General features: G+C 39.2%; 1 long non-coding RNA gene across 1 annotated transcript; it reads left to right on the top strand.

Moving 5' to 3' along the window:
- The first annotated feature begins 6,683 nt into the window (after window positions 1–6,683).
- On the top strand, window positions 6,684–12,455 carry LOC121400333. The gene is made up of 3 exons (XR_005965676.1): window positions 6,684–8,233; window positions 9,102–9,249; window positions 11,873–12,455. It is a non-coding gene; the product is annotated as an uncharacterized LOC121400333 (long non-coding RNA).
- Window positions 12,456–15,073: the final 2,618 nt, after the last annotated feature.

Genomic DNA, 15,073 nt, shown 5'->3' with positions numbered 1-15,073 from the left:
TATCAGCCTCCTTGGGAGCATAACTACATGGTGTTAATACATGTTATTTTATTGGAACCAAAAGCTGTTGGATGTTCTAGAGATCTGCACAAACTACTGAAAATTTATAACAACATACCTGGTTTCAGGTCATTGCACAACTGATACGGGCACGTTCTCAAAAGTATTTTGTGCCTAATAGGTAACATTTAGCAGTAAGGGTAATTTTGGGGGTAATAATGTATTTGCTTAAATGTTGAAACTATACTATACCAGTCATACTCAGAGTTCCTGGAGCTATAACTCAGCCTGCAGCCTTGTGTGTTTATATGGCCATAGTGACTTCTAATATCCTTATCATTTACAGTAGGGGGTACATTATCCCTTATAATACATGAGTGATACTCAGAGTTCCCTGTATAACTCAGCCTGCAGCCTTGTGCCTTTATATGGTCACAGAACAACCCCTCAGTGACTTCTAATATCCTTATCATTTATAGTAGGGGGTACATTATCCCTTATAATACATGGGTGATACTCAGAGTTCCCTGTATAACTCAGCCTGCAGCCTTGTGTCTTTATATGGTCACAGAACCCCTCAGTGACTTCTAATATCCTTATCATTTACAATAGGGGGTACATTATCCCTTATAATACATGAGTGATACTCAGAGTTCCCTGTATAACTCAGCCTGCAGCCTTGTGTCTTTATATGGTCACAGAACCCCTCAGTGACTTCTAATATCCTTATCATTTACAATAGGGGGTACATTATCCCTTATAATACATGAGTGATACTCAGAGTTCCCTGTATAACTCAGCCTGCAGCCTTGTGCCTTTATATGGTCACAGAACAACCCCTCAGTGACTTCTAATATCCTTATCATTTACAGTAGGGGGTACATTATCCCTTATAATACATGAGTGATACTCAGAGATCCCTGTTTAACTCAGCCTGCAGCCTTGTGTCTTTATATGGTCACAGAACCCCTCAGTGACTTCTAATATCCTTATCATTTACAGTAGGGGGTACATTATCCCTTATAATACATGAGTGATACTCAGAGTTCCCTGTATAACTCAGCCTGCAGCCTTGTGCCTTTATATGGTCACAGACCCCCTTGGTGACTTCTAATATCCTTATCATTTACAGCAGGGGTTACATCATCCAATATATATAAATGTATGATGTAAGAAAGAGTAATATGTGCCACGCAGCTGTCCAGTGATGCATATGCAGTTAACGTATATGACTTTTAGTTATGTATTGTACAGTGGGGACGTTTACTATGCCAACCACTCACGTCAATGGCATGCTTCAAATCCCTTTTTTTCAATTAGCATCCTTATTAACATGCAGAAGGAGACAATGGCAACAGCTAGATAGTTTGTGACATCCAGATAGCCAAGACAGGAGTCCTATCCAAAGTTTGCCTACACATTTGGGGGATTCTTCTGTTCAAGCAGTGATAACACACATTTAATGTGTTTGCACAAGCAGAGAAAGGGACTCTGACGTTGGAAACTCTATTACTAGAAAGGCACAATGCAAACCACACAAAATAGCCCCGAGACACATCACCAAATGTCAGAAATGTGAGCGAGTAAAGTGGAATTTGATTGGGGTCTTGTTGGCCCCGGTCATGAGGGTAGAGGTAGATTTAAAAGAGCGCCTGCTTCATGCAGACAGACAGAAATCCAGGACTCTCTTGACAAGCCTTCCGCAGAGGCGCATAGTGCTCCGTTAGATGCTCAATTAGAGGAATCCAATAATGAACGGACTTGCAATTCTTGGTTTAATTATTGCAACCATTGCTTTTGTGACTCGCCAGGTGAAGTCTTCTCCACTCATGGCACAGAACCTGCAGCTCAGTGAAGGTATGTTCCTCCCTTGCCCATCTGCTATGGCATCACAATTGAACCTGGTATCATATACAGGTATAGGATCCGTTATCTGGAATCCTGTTATCCAGAAAGCTCCAAATTACGGAAGGGCTGTCTCCCATAGACTCCATTTAATCCAAATAACCCACATTCTTACAAACGATTTCCTTTTTCTCTGTAATAATAAAACAGTAGCTTGTATTTGTTCCAAACTGAGATATAATTAATCCTTATTGGAAGCAAAACCAGCCTATTGGGTTTATTTAATGTTTACATGATTTTCTAGCAGACAATGCATGAATTACAGAGATACCCCAGGTCCTGAGCATTCTGGATAAAAGGTCCATTACCTGTACATGAAAAAGCATGAATCGTAAAAAGTCTGTCGCATTTATGAGTCTGTAAAAATGTATTTTAAAAATCTCAGAAAACAAGATTGCTTAAATGATCCCTCCTACTCACTGCTGTAGTTCAATAGATTTTCATTCGCCAGTTTTCTTATTTCAACTGTCAAGATTTGTTCAAGGGATAAATCTCCAAAAAAATGTGAGATTCCCCCCCCCATGATTTTCTCTAATTTGAGAGAGAGAATCGATCATCATGTCTTATTGGCTTTGTCGGGTTCAGCTTCCCCATCTGCATCTCTTGTTTTCCCTTTGGCTCATAAGGAAAATAAGTAGCAAACTCCCAATCATTTTCATTTGAACATACAGTAATGTAACTAACCCTGGGTGGGTAAGGGTGCAACAGGAACCCCCTCCAGATGTGCACTCCTCGGTTCTGCTACTCTGGAGAGCCCAGAAGGGGTGTGGGATGGGGTGCAGTCTCATAGTAAGTTGCTCCGCACTGTATATGCCCCATTTTTAAAACATTGAGTAGGTTTCCCCTATGACTCTAAGGGTAAGGGCACATGCTAAGATTCGGGAGATTTAGTCGCCCGGCGACAAAACACATCTTCTTCGGGCGACTAATCTCCCGAAAAGCCTTCCTGCCATCTAGAATCGAAATCGATGGCAGGATGGCACTCGGAGCACTTTGTTTTCCGAAGTCGCCCAAAGTTGGCTTATGAGGAGACTTCGGATGACTTCGGAAAACTAAGCGCCTGGTGTTTTACATTGTAGCCAGCGTGAAGGCAGGGGAGACAGTTCGGGGAGATTAGTCGCCCCGAAGAAGAGGAGATTTGTCGGCTGGCAACTAATCTCCCCGAATCTGAGCGTTTGTCTCTGCTCTAAAAACTTAACTTCCATCAATCACATGTGGGGCAATGTACAAGCACAGTGTTTGCACTTTTCCCTGGCTCTGCATTCAGAGAGGGTGGGGAAAAGGGGTGGTTCGCCTTTAAGTTAACTTTTAGTATGTTATAGAATGGCCAATTCTATGCAACATTTCAATTGTTCTTCATTATTTATAATTAAATATTTGCCTTTTATTTCTGACTCTTTTCAGCTTTCAAATCACTGAAAAAAAACAAATGCTCTGTAAGGCTCCACATTTATTGTTATTGCTACTTTTTATTACTCATCTTTCTATTCAGGCCTCGCCTATTCATATTCCAGTCACTTATTCAAATCAATGTGTGGTTACTAGGGGAATTTGGACCCTAGCAACCGGACTGCTGAAATTGCAAATTGCAGAGAGGTTTAATAAAAAGCTAAATAAATCAAAATTTACAAATAATAAAAAATGAAGAGTGATTGCAGAATATAATTCTCTACATTCATTTAAAGGTGAATAACCTCTTTGATTAGGCAGTATGTGGGAATCCTCTGGCAAGACCCATAACACAGGCGAGTGAGTGCCAGGAGCTGCAATGCCTCCCTTGCCCGTGACATGGTTCTGCTCTGTACCTTCAACCCATATTCTTAATCCAGTGCACAGCACATCCGGCTCAGACCATGGGCAGTGGGGACTAAGGGGTGCAAATTTGCTCCTATTAGCATTCTTGTACTTGCACATGAGGCATTGGAAATAAGCCCTACTGACTCATTTGAAATACAGGGGCAAATTCATCAAGGGTCGAATATCGAGGGTTAATTAACCCTCGACATTCGACTGGGAATGAAAACCCTTCGACTTCGAATATCGAAGTCGAAGGATTTTGCGCAAATACTGCGATCGAACGATCAAAGGAATAATCATTCGATCAAACGATTAAATCCTTCGAATCGAACGATTCGAAGGATTTCAATCCAACGATCGAAGGATTATCCTTTGACCAAAAAAACTTAGCCAAGCCTATGGGGACCTTCCCCATAGGCTAACATTGGGTTCGGTAGCTTTTAGGTGGCGAACTAGGGGGTCGAAGTTTTTTCTTAAAGAGACAGTACTTCGACTATCGAATGGTCGAATAGTCGAACGATTTTTAGCTCGAATTATTCGATTTGAAGTCGAAGTTGTAGTCGAAGGTCGAAGTAACCCATTCAATGGTCGAAGTAGCCAAAAAAACACTTCGAAATTCGAAGTTTTTTTTACTTTGAATCCTTCACTCGAAGTTAATGAATTGGCCCCACAGTGTTATGCATGTGAGAGACAGCAGTATGGAAACTCCCACAAATAAATAAAAATATGGTCTGGTCTACCTACTATTTCTGATGTCTTGCCATGAATGTTGAGATTCCGATTGCAAATTTGTCTGAAATCCGGTGGCTTTACTGAATGAGTATCTCTACTGTGTTCCTCAGAGGAAAAGGAAGAAGCGAAGATAGAAGAGCTGGAGCCGGAGCAGCAGGAGCTCATGGTGACATTTTTAGCTTTGTTGGATAAAGCAGAGAAAAGTGCCAGTTCCCGGTTCGCAGCCAAAATTACTGGAGTCAGAGGTAAAGATTGTTACAAGTACGGGACCGATTATTCAAAATGCTCAGGATCTGGGGGGGTTTTCTGGATAACAAATCTTTCCATGATTCATACCTTTAGTCTACTAGAAATAATTTAAACATGAAATAAACCAAATAGGCTGGTTATGCCTCCAAAGGAAATAGTTTTTAAAATTCCGGACAATTTTGATAAAATGGAGTGTATAGAAGATGGCCTTCCTGCAATTCAGAGCTTTCTGGATAACAGGTTTCTGGATTCCTCAACTGTTGTCCTTTTCAGGCATACTGCACATTTTACTGCCTAGATTTTGATATGGAGGCCAATCCCATTAATCAGCAGCATTGCAGTTATGTTTGCAGCGATCAACATGCACTTTCTATGACAACCTAACTTGTATTAATAACAATAAATCATATTTCCCCACTATCAGCATTTGCATAATGCTTTTCCATGGGCTGGAGGGTTTACTCAGGGGCGATTCTGTGCCCCTTGCCCCTCCTTGCTTTCCATCACTTATGCACAATTGCACTTTTTGCACTAGAAGAGCCAAATTTCTAGTTTAATAACCAAAAACGTGACTCTTAAAGTTACCAGGAGAGGCTTTTTTGCTGCGGCTGGGAACTTGGAGTCTGCTGCCATCGTCTGAGGCGAGTTTCTCAACTTGTAAACTTGCCACTCCCCTAGGTTTTCTAGGTTCCTAAACAGAGGGTCCAGCCCCTCCATGGGTGCTCAAAACAATGGCTAGGGAGGACCATCGTGAGGTTTGGGGTACATGTTAAAGTCCTGGACACTCCTACCTATTATAATAATGTTGAAAAACTGTTGACGATGGAACCCCATATGTTACACTGGAACAAGCCCCCTCCTACCATCTCCCCTTGTGTCCATCATAATAAGCCCTTTGCAAGTGTCAGTTGAGCCCAGACATAGGATGAGGAGGAGTCCCTACTAACAAAGCAAAAAGTTGCTTTCTGGACTGCCAATACTTAAAATTCACCAGATTCCCCTTACAGCAGTCCTAACTGTCAACCCTGACCCTAAGTTGTTTGTCAGTCCTGATTGGTCACTCTGGGATTGGCCTTATGGGCCCCATAACTACCAGTTAACATGAGTTGACGTGAATATTGGTGAAACCTTGGAATGAAACATACAGAAATGAACCAATAACACATGTTTATGAAATATTGGGAAGAGCAGATAAACCAATAGAGGTTCAGTAATGCCAAATGCATGGTAAATCCATGTGACACCTCCCAGCGCCCTTTGTATAGAGTATTGTGTGCCTGGCATTGTCAGCGGAGGCGATTGTGAGCTGTATTACAGGTTATTTAGGCAGCCTTATTGCCTGGATACTCATTTTATAAATGGGAAGAATGTGAAACTATGTACATTAAGGCCCCTAAATGAGGGAACCAGACTGAGCAACTGATAAAAATGCAATGTGAATAAATGGCATAAATTCAAGGGGAAAAAAAGACCCATCCAATGAAAAGCTCTCGCAATAAAAAAAAGTCATTTTTCGGCCTCCTTTTTGTTTGTACACAGCCTGGGTCAGTAGGTCAGATGTGCATACAGTTTATCAAATGCATTGGCCCGTCCGGAAAGGCTGAAATAAGCTACAAGGGGTTTGTGCCATTTTCTTCTTCATGTAATTGTCTATAATTTGCAAATTTGATTTGCAAGAAAATTAATAATATAAAATATAATTTGTCTCTAAACCATGTACAGGTATGGGATACGTTATCTGGAAACCTGATATCCAGAAAGCTCTGAATTACGGAAAAACCATCTCCCATAGACTCCATTTTATCTAAATAATCCAAATTTCTAAAAATAATTAACTTTTTCTCTGTAATAATAAAACAGTAGCTTGCACTTGTTCCAAACGAAGATATAATTAATCCTTATTGGAAGCAATAGCAGCCTATTGGGTTTATTTAATGTTTATATGATTTTCTAGTAGACTTATGATAAGAAGATCCAAATTATGGAAAGAGCCATTATCCGGAAAACCCCAGGTTCCGAGCATTCTGGATAACAGGTCCCATACCTGTACTGTAGTTTTTAGCTTTTGTTGCCTTTATAGTGACGTAAATTAAACTGGATTCTCTGACTGGCTGGAAATTTAAAGGTGTAGTTTGCCTTAACATAAAATATTACTATGATATAGACAGTGGCATTCTTCTGGCATATTTTTTCATTTTATTTTACTATTTATTTTTGTTCTGCCGCTGTCAGGCTTGGAATTTTAACAGCTTAATTGCCTAATTACTCCAACGACCAAACAGCAGTTGGGAGGTCGGAATAGAAAATGAATGATAAAGGGCCTGAATAGAAAGATAAGAAATAGCAAATGAGAATAATGATAAAATCACAGTAAATCATTAGATTATTTCTGATATTCCCAGGGTCAGTGACCCTGATAACCAAATAGCATTTCCAGTCGAAAACCAGAATGAGGCAAAAAAAAGGTACCGGTAATAAAAGAAATGGAGACCATTGAAAAAAGTTGCTAAAAATAGGTGCATACATAGCTTACTTTATATTTATTTAAAAGTGAACTTCCCCTTAACTTCCCCTACAATTGCTCTGGGTCAGAAGCTCAGTGTCAGACTAAGATGCCAGGAGCCCACCAGAAAATCTTACACAGTGGGCTCAAGTTCTACTCCTCCTCTCCTCACTCAACCTCTTTATTCTCCTAGTATTTTATGTCTACTATATTCCATTATTAAGCATTGTTTCCCCATAAATAAATAGGGAATGCCCATGAAACAGGCTAAATGATTAGAAGAAAGTGGCCCACTCTAGCAGAAGCTAGAGTCATCTTCAACGTTTTGTAAGAATTCATAATTTCTCCAGTACTTTTAGACCTTTACATTGGAGGCTGGGATTGTATTCTTTATATATCTATTTGTCTTGGGGTGACTTTAATGAGAGCATTATACCCTTTTTTGGCAGAAAATATAATTTTACTACTTACTATATTCTTTGCCCTTGTTGCACAGAAAATTTATTAAAATGGTATAAAATACCTACTTGCAGAATGAGCCCCAGGACACCATTGAGTTACATCTATATAGAGACCCTTAAATTAATATCTAGAGTAGAAACTGGACTCTTCATTCCAGAGCTAAATAGAGGTTTAGCCATAGGCACCTACTCAGGCTTAAATGTCCATCGCCGAAGGTTCTATAGGGGTTGCAGAGGTGAAAGGAAGGGATGGTTTGCAAGACCCCCTTCCAGGACATTACATGATTTCCATATTTCTCAGATTAAATGAGAGGAATTGGTGATTTCCCTATGGATTTGTCTAATCATGATTTGAGGGTATAGTGGCCCTTTAGCATGCCCTTGGTGAACCTTTATCAGATATCAGTGGAGCCTGCTGCAAAACAATCACTATGTAACAGAAACATTCACAGCAGATAAATATTAAAGTTACCTCTTCATAGACAGCTACGTAGACAACTATCAGAGATCCCACTTTAATTCAGATTCTCTCTACTTGTTTTATTTTTTAGCGAACCCCAAATTATTTGGAAAGAAGAACAGAATGGTAAGATAAATTCATTTGTGTTCTGTTGTATGTATTAGAGTGTTATCTGTAGACATCCATATATGATCCCTAGGGGCGCTCTTTTACAGAGAGTTAAGATGAATGGCATTGCTCATATATATATATATATATATATATATATATATATATATATATATATATATATATATATGTGGAATTATGCAGAGAAGCAAAGCTCTGTGTTCACATATGAATGATTCTCCCATACTTTAGGCCACTGAGGCACAGCACTGTTTCAGTTTACCTAGAATGTCAGTGGCAGCTCTACTGATTTCCATAAAGAGAAGGGCAGACTGGATAAAGAATGAAGAACAGGGAAATGTTTTAGCCCCCAAATATCTAAGTGCTAATGGGAGGTGGAGCCCACTCAAGAGGTACTGGCAAGGAAACCTACTCAATTGCCCCTCTGGCTTGCTACCAAATCCATCCCATTATAGCCTGCAGCTCACTTGCCACCAGACCACTCTAACCCTCCCCCCAGCTCTCTCTCCCATTCCATATTGTACAGTGCTGCTTCCATATGTGTAATACCCACAGGGCCAGAGTTTAAGAAGAGACATGTGCCTAGGGCCCTATTGGCCATCCTCCCCAGTTGCCACCTAGGCACATGCCTCTGCTGCCTAAACCCATTTTCCTGGTGACTTGCCAAAATATAAGCCCACCATGCCAGAGGAATTATCCTACATAAGCATTACATTAATTATACCTGTAAAAGGTCCTATGTAGAAACGTAGACCCGAGAACATTTCTATTTTTTTTATATTTCCTATAAATAAGCTTCCTCCTTGTGATGTTTTTGAATGCCATTTCATTCTCTTGGTTTTCTTCCATTATGGCTTCTGTGCAGGAAGAACTACGAGAGGAGCACTCCAATCCCACCTTTCATCTAGAAGAGTCAGTTGACCAGACTGAAGACCTGACGGAGCTGAATCCTGTCCGAGGGAAACATTTTAGGAAGGCTTCCCAGTCCCTACCCAGGAAATCAAAAAAACGAGGTCAGTTCATGACACAGACGTTATCAGTGACTAAAAAGAATTGATTGGGGGAAACTGAGAAATTTTGCATTACTGGTTCTGGTCCTCCTTCTGCAAAGTCACTGGGCTGACGGCACTTTAGGGCAACAGCGAGTGTTTACCAGCTGTATTTTCATACCTCCGAATGGACCTTCATCTGTCCTATGGGAATCATCATTACCACTAGTAATTGGGGTGGGAAGGGAAAAACATTTTTTATTTCCTTGTTTTGTAACAAAAAGTCAGAGAACAGAGCCTAAAGCTGGCCACAGATATGCAGATTTTAGCCATGTATCCAATGAATGATCGTACGTCACAATCTTCTTATTAAATAAAGTAGTAAAATACCAAATCAGACGATGTTCTGGCCGTGACAGCAATCATATGAAAATGATGTCGCCAAATAGAAGTGACAATCACCCATTAATATCATCATATAGGCAATATATATGTGGAGAAATTCTAACCTGTACAATCAACTAAACGACAGATTGTCATGGTACGAAAACTGTCGAGATACTCGATTTGGAAGACTATGGGGTTATTTACTAAACTCTGAATGCAAAAATCACGATAAATTCGTGATTTATTTTATAAAATCTGACTTTTAAAAAATCACAATTTTTTCGGAATTTATTAAACCCTGAGGATGAAAAAGTCAGAATCTGAAAATGCGGCATCTCGGACCTGTCGAGGTTGTATATAAGTCAATGGGAGACGTCCGAATGATTTTTTGATGTGCACTGGGTTTCATGCAATATCCATCTGAGTTTTCAGGTGAAAAATCAGAAAAAATCTTGAAAATCAGAAAAAATCGTGAAAATCTGACCTTTTCCCGCAAAGCAAATAAGTGTAAAAAACCCGAGCGGATTTGATCGAAGTTTGTAGCAGAAAATATTGAGATAAATTCGGACTTTGATAAAAAAAAAAAAACCTTATCTTTGCGTCTATGACTCCTATTTAAAAACATAGGAAGAGGTGGGATTAAATACAGATGTCACTGGAAATATATGTGTTATGGAAACAACCATGAAATTCAGTTTAAATTAAAACTTAATCTTATAAATCCAGGACTACTGTATACGTGTATCCAAATGATGCTTGTAATGTCGGCCTTAAGATTTTAGCTTGTTTATTCTAAAATTAAAGGGGTCTTCTAAGTCAACTATTCTTAAGTTATAGAATGGCCAATGCTAAGAAACTTTTGAATTGGTCTTCATTATATATTATATTTTTATAGTTTTTAAATTATTTGCCTCATTTTTCTGACTCTTTTCAGCTTTCAAATGGGGGTCACTGACCCCACCTAAAAAAACAAATGCTATGTAAGGTTACAAATTTATTGTTATTGCTACTTTGTATTACTGGTCCTTCTATTCATGTCTTTCCTATTCATATTCCAGTCTCTTATTCAAATCAATAGGCTGGTTCCCAATAAGGATTCATTATATCTTAGTTGGGATCAAGTACAAGCTACTGTTTTATTATTACAGAGAAAAAGTAAATCATTTTGTAAAAATCTGAATTATTTGGATAAAATGGAGTCTATGGAAGTCATCCCGTAATTCAGAGCTTTCTGGATAATGGGTTTCCGGATAATGGATCCCATACCTGTAATACATTAATGAAATCAACTAAAATTAAGTGAACAAATCATTAAAACAAATAATTAAAAAATGATTGATGTAATAAATACATTAGGTTAATAAAAAATAATTATTACAATAATGAATCCTTTTATGAATGAAACATTAATAATTGAATTAATTTGCATAATTGAAATAGATCAAAAATCACAGATTTAATAAATAAAATGTAATACTTTTTAAAAAAAAATATTCATTTCACTGGTTAAATGTAAATGTAATTAATTAAAAGAATTGACATTATTTATAAATAAATAGGAAAATAATGATTTTTCTTTAAGAGAAGCAAAAGAAAAAAAAAGAACCTTTCTAAGACAGTTTAATAGTGATGGGCAATTTATTCGCCAGGCGTGAATTCACTGCGAATTTCCGCATTTCACCGCCGGCGACAATTCTAGGTGCCCATTGACTTTAATGGGCGTCAGAATTATCGCCAGCGTCAGAAATTGTCACCGGCATAAAAAATATTTGGACGTCGACGTCAAAATTCGCATTTCGGGAATTTCGCGGGAAATTCGCAAATTTTTCAGCAAAGAGAAACGGGAGAAATTCGCCCATCACTACAGTTTAACGAATGAGATTATTGCACTGCCATAAGCATCCTTGATGTGAACTGGTGGCATCAGTGCTAAAACAGGAATGGAACCTGTACTCCAGAATGCTCGGGAACTGGTGAATTCCGCATTAGGGATCTTTCCATAGTTTGGATCTCCATACCTAAAAATCTACTTAAAAATCGTGTAATTATTAAATAAACCCAATAGGCTGGTTTTGCTTCCAATAGGGATTAATTATATTTTAGTACCAGCTACTGTATTCCAGAGAAAAGTTAAATGGTTTTTATATTTTATTATAATGGAGTCTATGGGAGATGGCATTCCCGTAATTCGGAGCTTTCTGGATAACGGATCCCATACCTGTAGTGACTAATTTCTTGAATCTGTCTCCCTTTGTTGCAGCATGCTTTTGGAAATACTGCATTCAAAACAAGTAATTCAAGCCTTCTCTCTTTCAAACGACCCAATGCGGCGATAACAGGAATGGAACACGACAATGGAATTCTTTGGTCCTTCAAGATTCCGCACTGGAGTGAAACGCGCGGCGAATGACGGTTTTCGTTTTTTCCTTTTTACGAAACAAAAAAATCCCAATATTGTTGAGTAATTTTATGAAAACAAAAACTTTTTCCAGGTAATTTTATTCTGAAACGTTTCCGGAACGACGTTGTGTTGAATGACTTAAGACAAAAGGCTCATATGGAGCTCAGCTTTAGGCGTAATTCTTAGGATTTATAGGGATTTTATTATTGTTACTATGAAAACTGTTAATCCCCTGGTTTATTGCATTTACTGTAGCACGACCCATAGTGATAATGAGTATTATTATTACTATCAGTAATAGTCTGACATACAGGGACTACAAACACTGACCACACCAGTGTGCAACGCAACTGAAAATCTTTATGAATGTTACTACAGGTATCCATTATCCGTAAACCTTTTATCCAGAAAGCTCCGAATTACGGAAAGTACGACTCCCATAGACTCCTTTTAATCCAAATAATCAAAATTTGAAAAAATGATTATTCTTTATAATAATAAAACAGTAGCTTGTCCTTGATCCCAACTAAGATATAAGTAATTAAGTTATTGGAATCAAAACCAGCCTATTGGGTTTATTTCATGTTTACATGATTTTCTAGTAGACTTAAGGTATGAAGGTCCAAATGATACGTTATCTAGAACAACCCCAGGTCCCGAGCATTCTGGATAACAGGTCCCTTATCTGTATAGAATGTGACACCTGTATACACCCTGTTGAATAGTTAATTTGTTTTTAATGATGCTCCTATAGGAGAGGGTAAATGTGTTAACATTATTTCACATTGGCCAATGGTACCAGTTCAGACCTTCTTGACTATATGAAGAGCCCATTGAATGCTCATAAATGATTATCTTTCAAAATGTAGGACTGGGGTGTCCCGGGGACGCTGCTTGGGGCCACTAGCTCCAGTTCCTCCACACCCTATGCCACTCCCCTTGCTCAACACCGCTCAGGAGAATGCCAGCGCCTGCAGTTCCTGGTGGAGGGGACCTTTGTCAGAGGGAGCAGGCTGCAGTCTGGTTTTTGTCCTGGTGTCCTGCCGGCCAAGTCCGAGCACCAACTGAAGAAGCCGACTTTGGTCAGCAGGAGCTACGGGGCCCACCAGATTTTTTTCCAGTGTCTTGCCGCCAGTGCTGGGCCTGAGGTTCAGGGTGATCATGGCAAGCCACCAAGCACCTGCCCAATCATTTATCTCATATGCATAACTCCTGACAAGTCTGCCGAGGCACAGACTTTCCCACAGCCAAAACTAGGGGAAAGCAAGACTAAGAGGTACATGCCAGCGCCCTGCCAATGTTGCACCATAGCCACATGCCTCTTCTTTTATACCCCTAGTTCCGCCCTTGGCTGCCAGTCCAGGCCAACCCTGGTCTTTCTTAAGTGATATCTGATCGTTTTTTTTATCAGATATGAAATAGGCTGGCACGAAACCTCCATTAGATGAAGAATGCATTAGTCTGGGTATATAGACTTCTACATCATAGATCTCACTGGCCCATACAGTGGCACACAGATAAACCCAATGAGGAACAAGTTGAGGGTGGCCAAACAGAGTGGTGATCCACTAGTATAGAGATCTTGTCAATTTATATATGCAGTATATATATAGTATAGCACATACAGCATATTATGGTACTTTCAAGGGAAAAAAATACTGGAAATAACATCTCCCTCAAAGGAAAGTGTTTCCCTTGTGAATGGTAGTCATTACCTTAAAATAGGGATGCACCGAATTCATTTCGGCATTCGGCCAGGATTCGGCCTTGTTCAGTAGGATTCAGATTCGGCCGAATCCTTCTGCCTGGCCGACCCGAATCCGAATCCTAATTTACATATGCAAATTAGGGCCGGGAGGGAAATTGCATGACTTTTTCCCTTCCCATCCCTAAATTGCATATGCAAATTAGGTTTCAGATTCGGTTCGGTATTCGGCCGAATCTTTCACGAAGGATTAGGGGGTTCAGCCGAATCCAAAATTGTGGATTCAGTGCATCCTACCTTAAAACCCCAATGGGCTGCATTTTTGCATCCCCCCCAATTTTCTGCTATTTTGTCTTTGTGAGTTTTTTGTAGGGATGCACCGAATCTAGGATTCGGTTCGGGATTCGGCCTTTTTCAGCAGGATTCGGCCGAATCCTTCTGCCCGGCAGAACCGAATCCTAATTTGCATATGCAAATTAGGGCGGGATGGAAACCGTGTGACTTTTTGTCACAAAACAAGGAAGTAAAAAATGTTTTACCCTTCCCACTCCTAATTTGCATATGCAAATTAGGGTTCGGATTCGGTTCGGTATTCGGCCGAATCTCTCGCAAATGATTCGGGGCTTCGGCCGAATCCAAAATAGTGGATTCGATGCATCCCTAGTTTTTTGTCTTAGATAAAATTTAAGTAAATGCTTTTGTTACTTTTCCAGTGATATGACCAACAACGGCATTTGGTTGTCAAACTTACAGCCCTTCAGCCATTGGTAGAGAATGATGGGAGCTGCTCTGGGGCCTCAAAACTTGTATTCACTGGAAACACTTTCCTGTTGCTAAATTATTTTTGGTATCTAGACTACTTTTTCTCATTACAAAACATATTAAAATTATAATAAAGATTTCTAGGATTTTGGCATAAAAAAATTAATTTCCTTTTAGTTAGATTGCAACTTAAATTAAATGTGTACCCTCAAAACAAAGTAAAATGGCTCAGAACGCTCTTCTGGATACTTTTTCCATTTACAACAATTCTTTTTTTCTTAGTTTTAAGATGTTTTCAGTTTTTAAACTGCTGATATAATGAATTTGAAATAATGTTTATTTTGACTGACTGGGCACAGTCGATATAAAAATGATGTTTGTGGGAAAAGGAACATTTTGTGATGTTTCTTTGCTCACAAACTGAAGGTAGTGAGCAGACAAGAGTCATGGGTCTTTTCTCTGGTCAGTTCTAAGCAGAGCGACATCATTAAATTTACCTTTTCTCACTTTATCTTCTTCAGACTGTGTCCAGTTCAAATTAGTTAAAGCTGTTAATCATATACAGTATTGCCTTTCCCTTCTTCTGACACTGG

This window comes from Xenopus laevis, chromosome 2S (genome assembly GCF_017654675.1).
Source record: "Xenopus laevis strain J_2021 chromosome 2S, Xenopus_laevis_v10.1, whole genome shotgun sequence".
Taxonomy (NCBI): domain Eukaryota; kingdom Metazoa; phylum Chordata; class Amphibia; order Anura; family Pipidae; genus Xenopus; species Xenopus laevis.
This window is presented reverse-complemented; position numbering and strand designations above follow the sequence as displayed.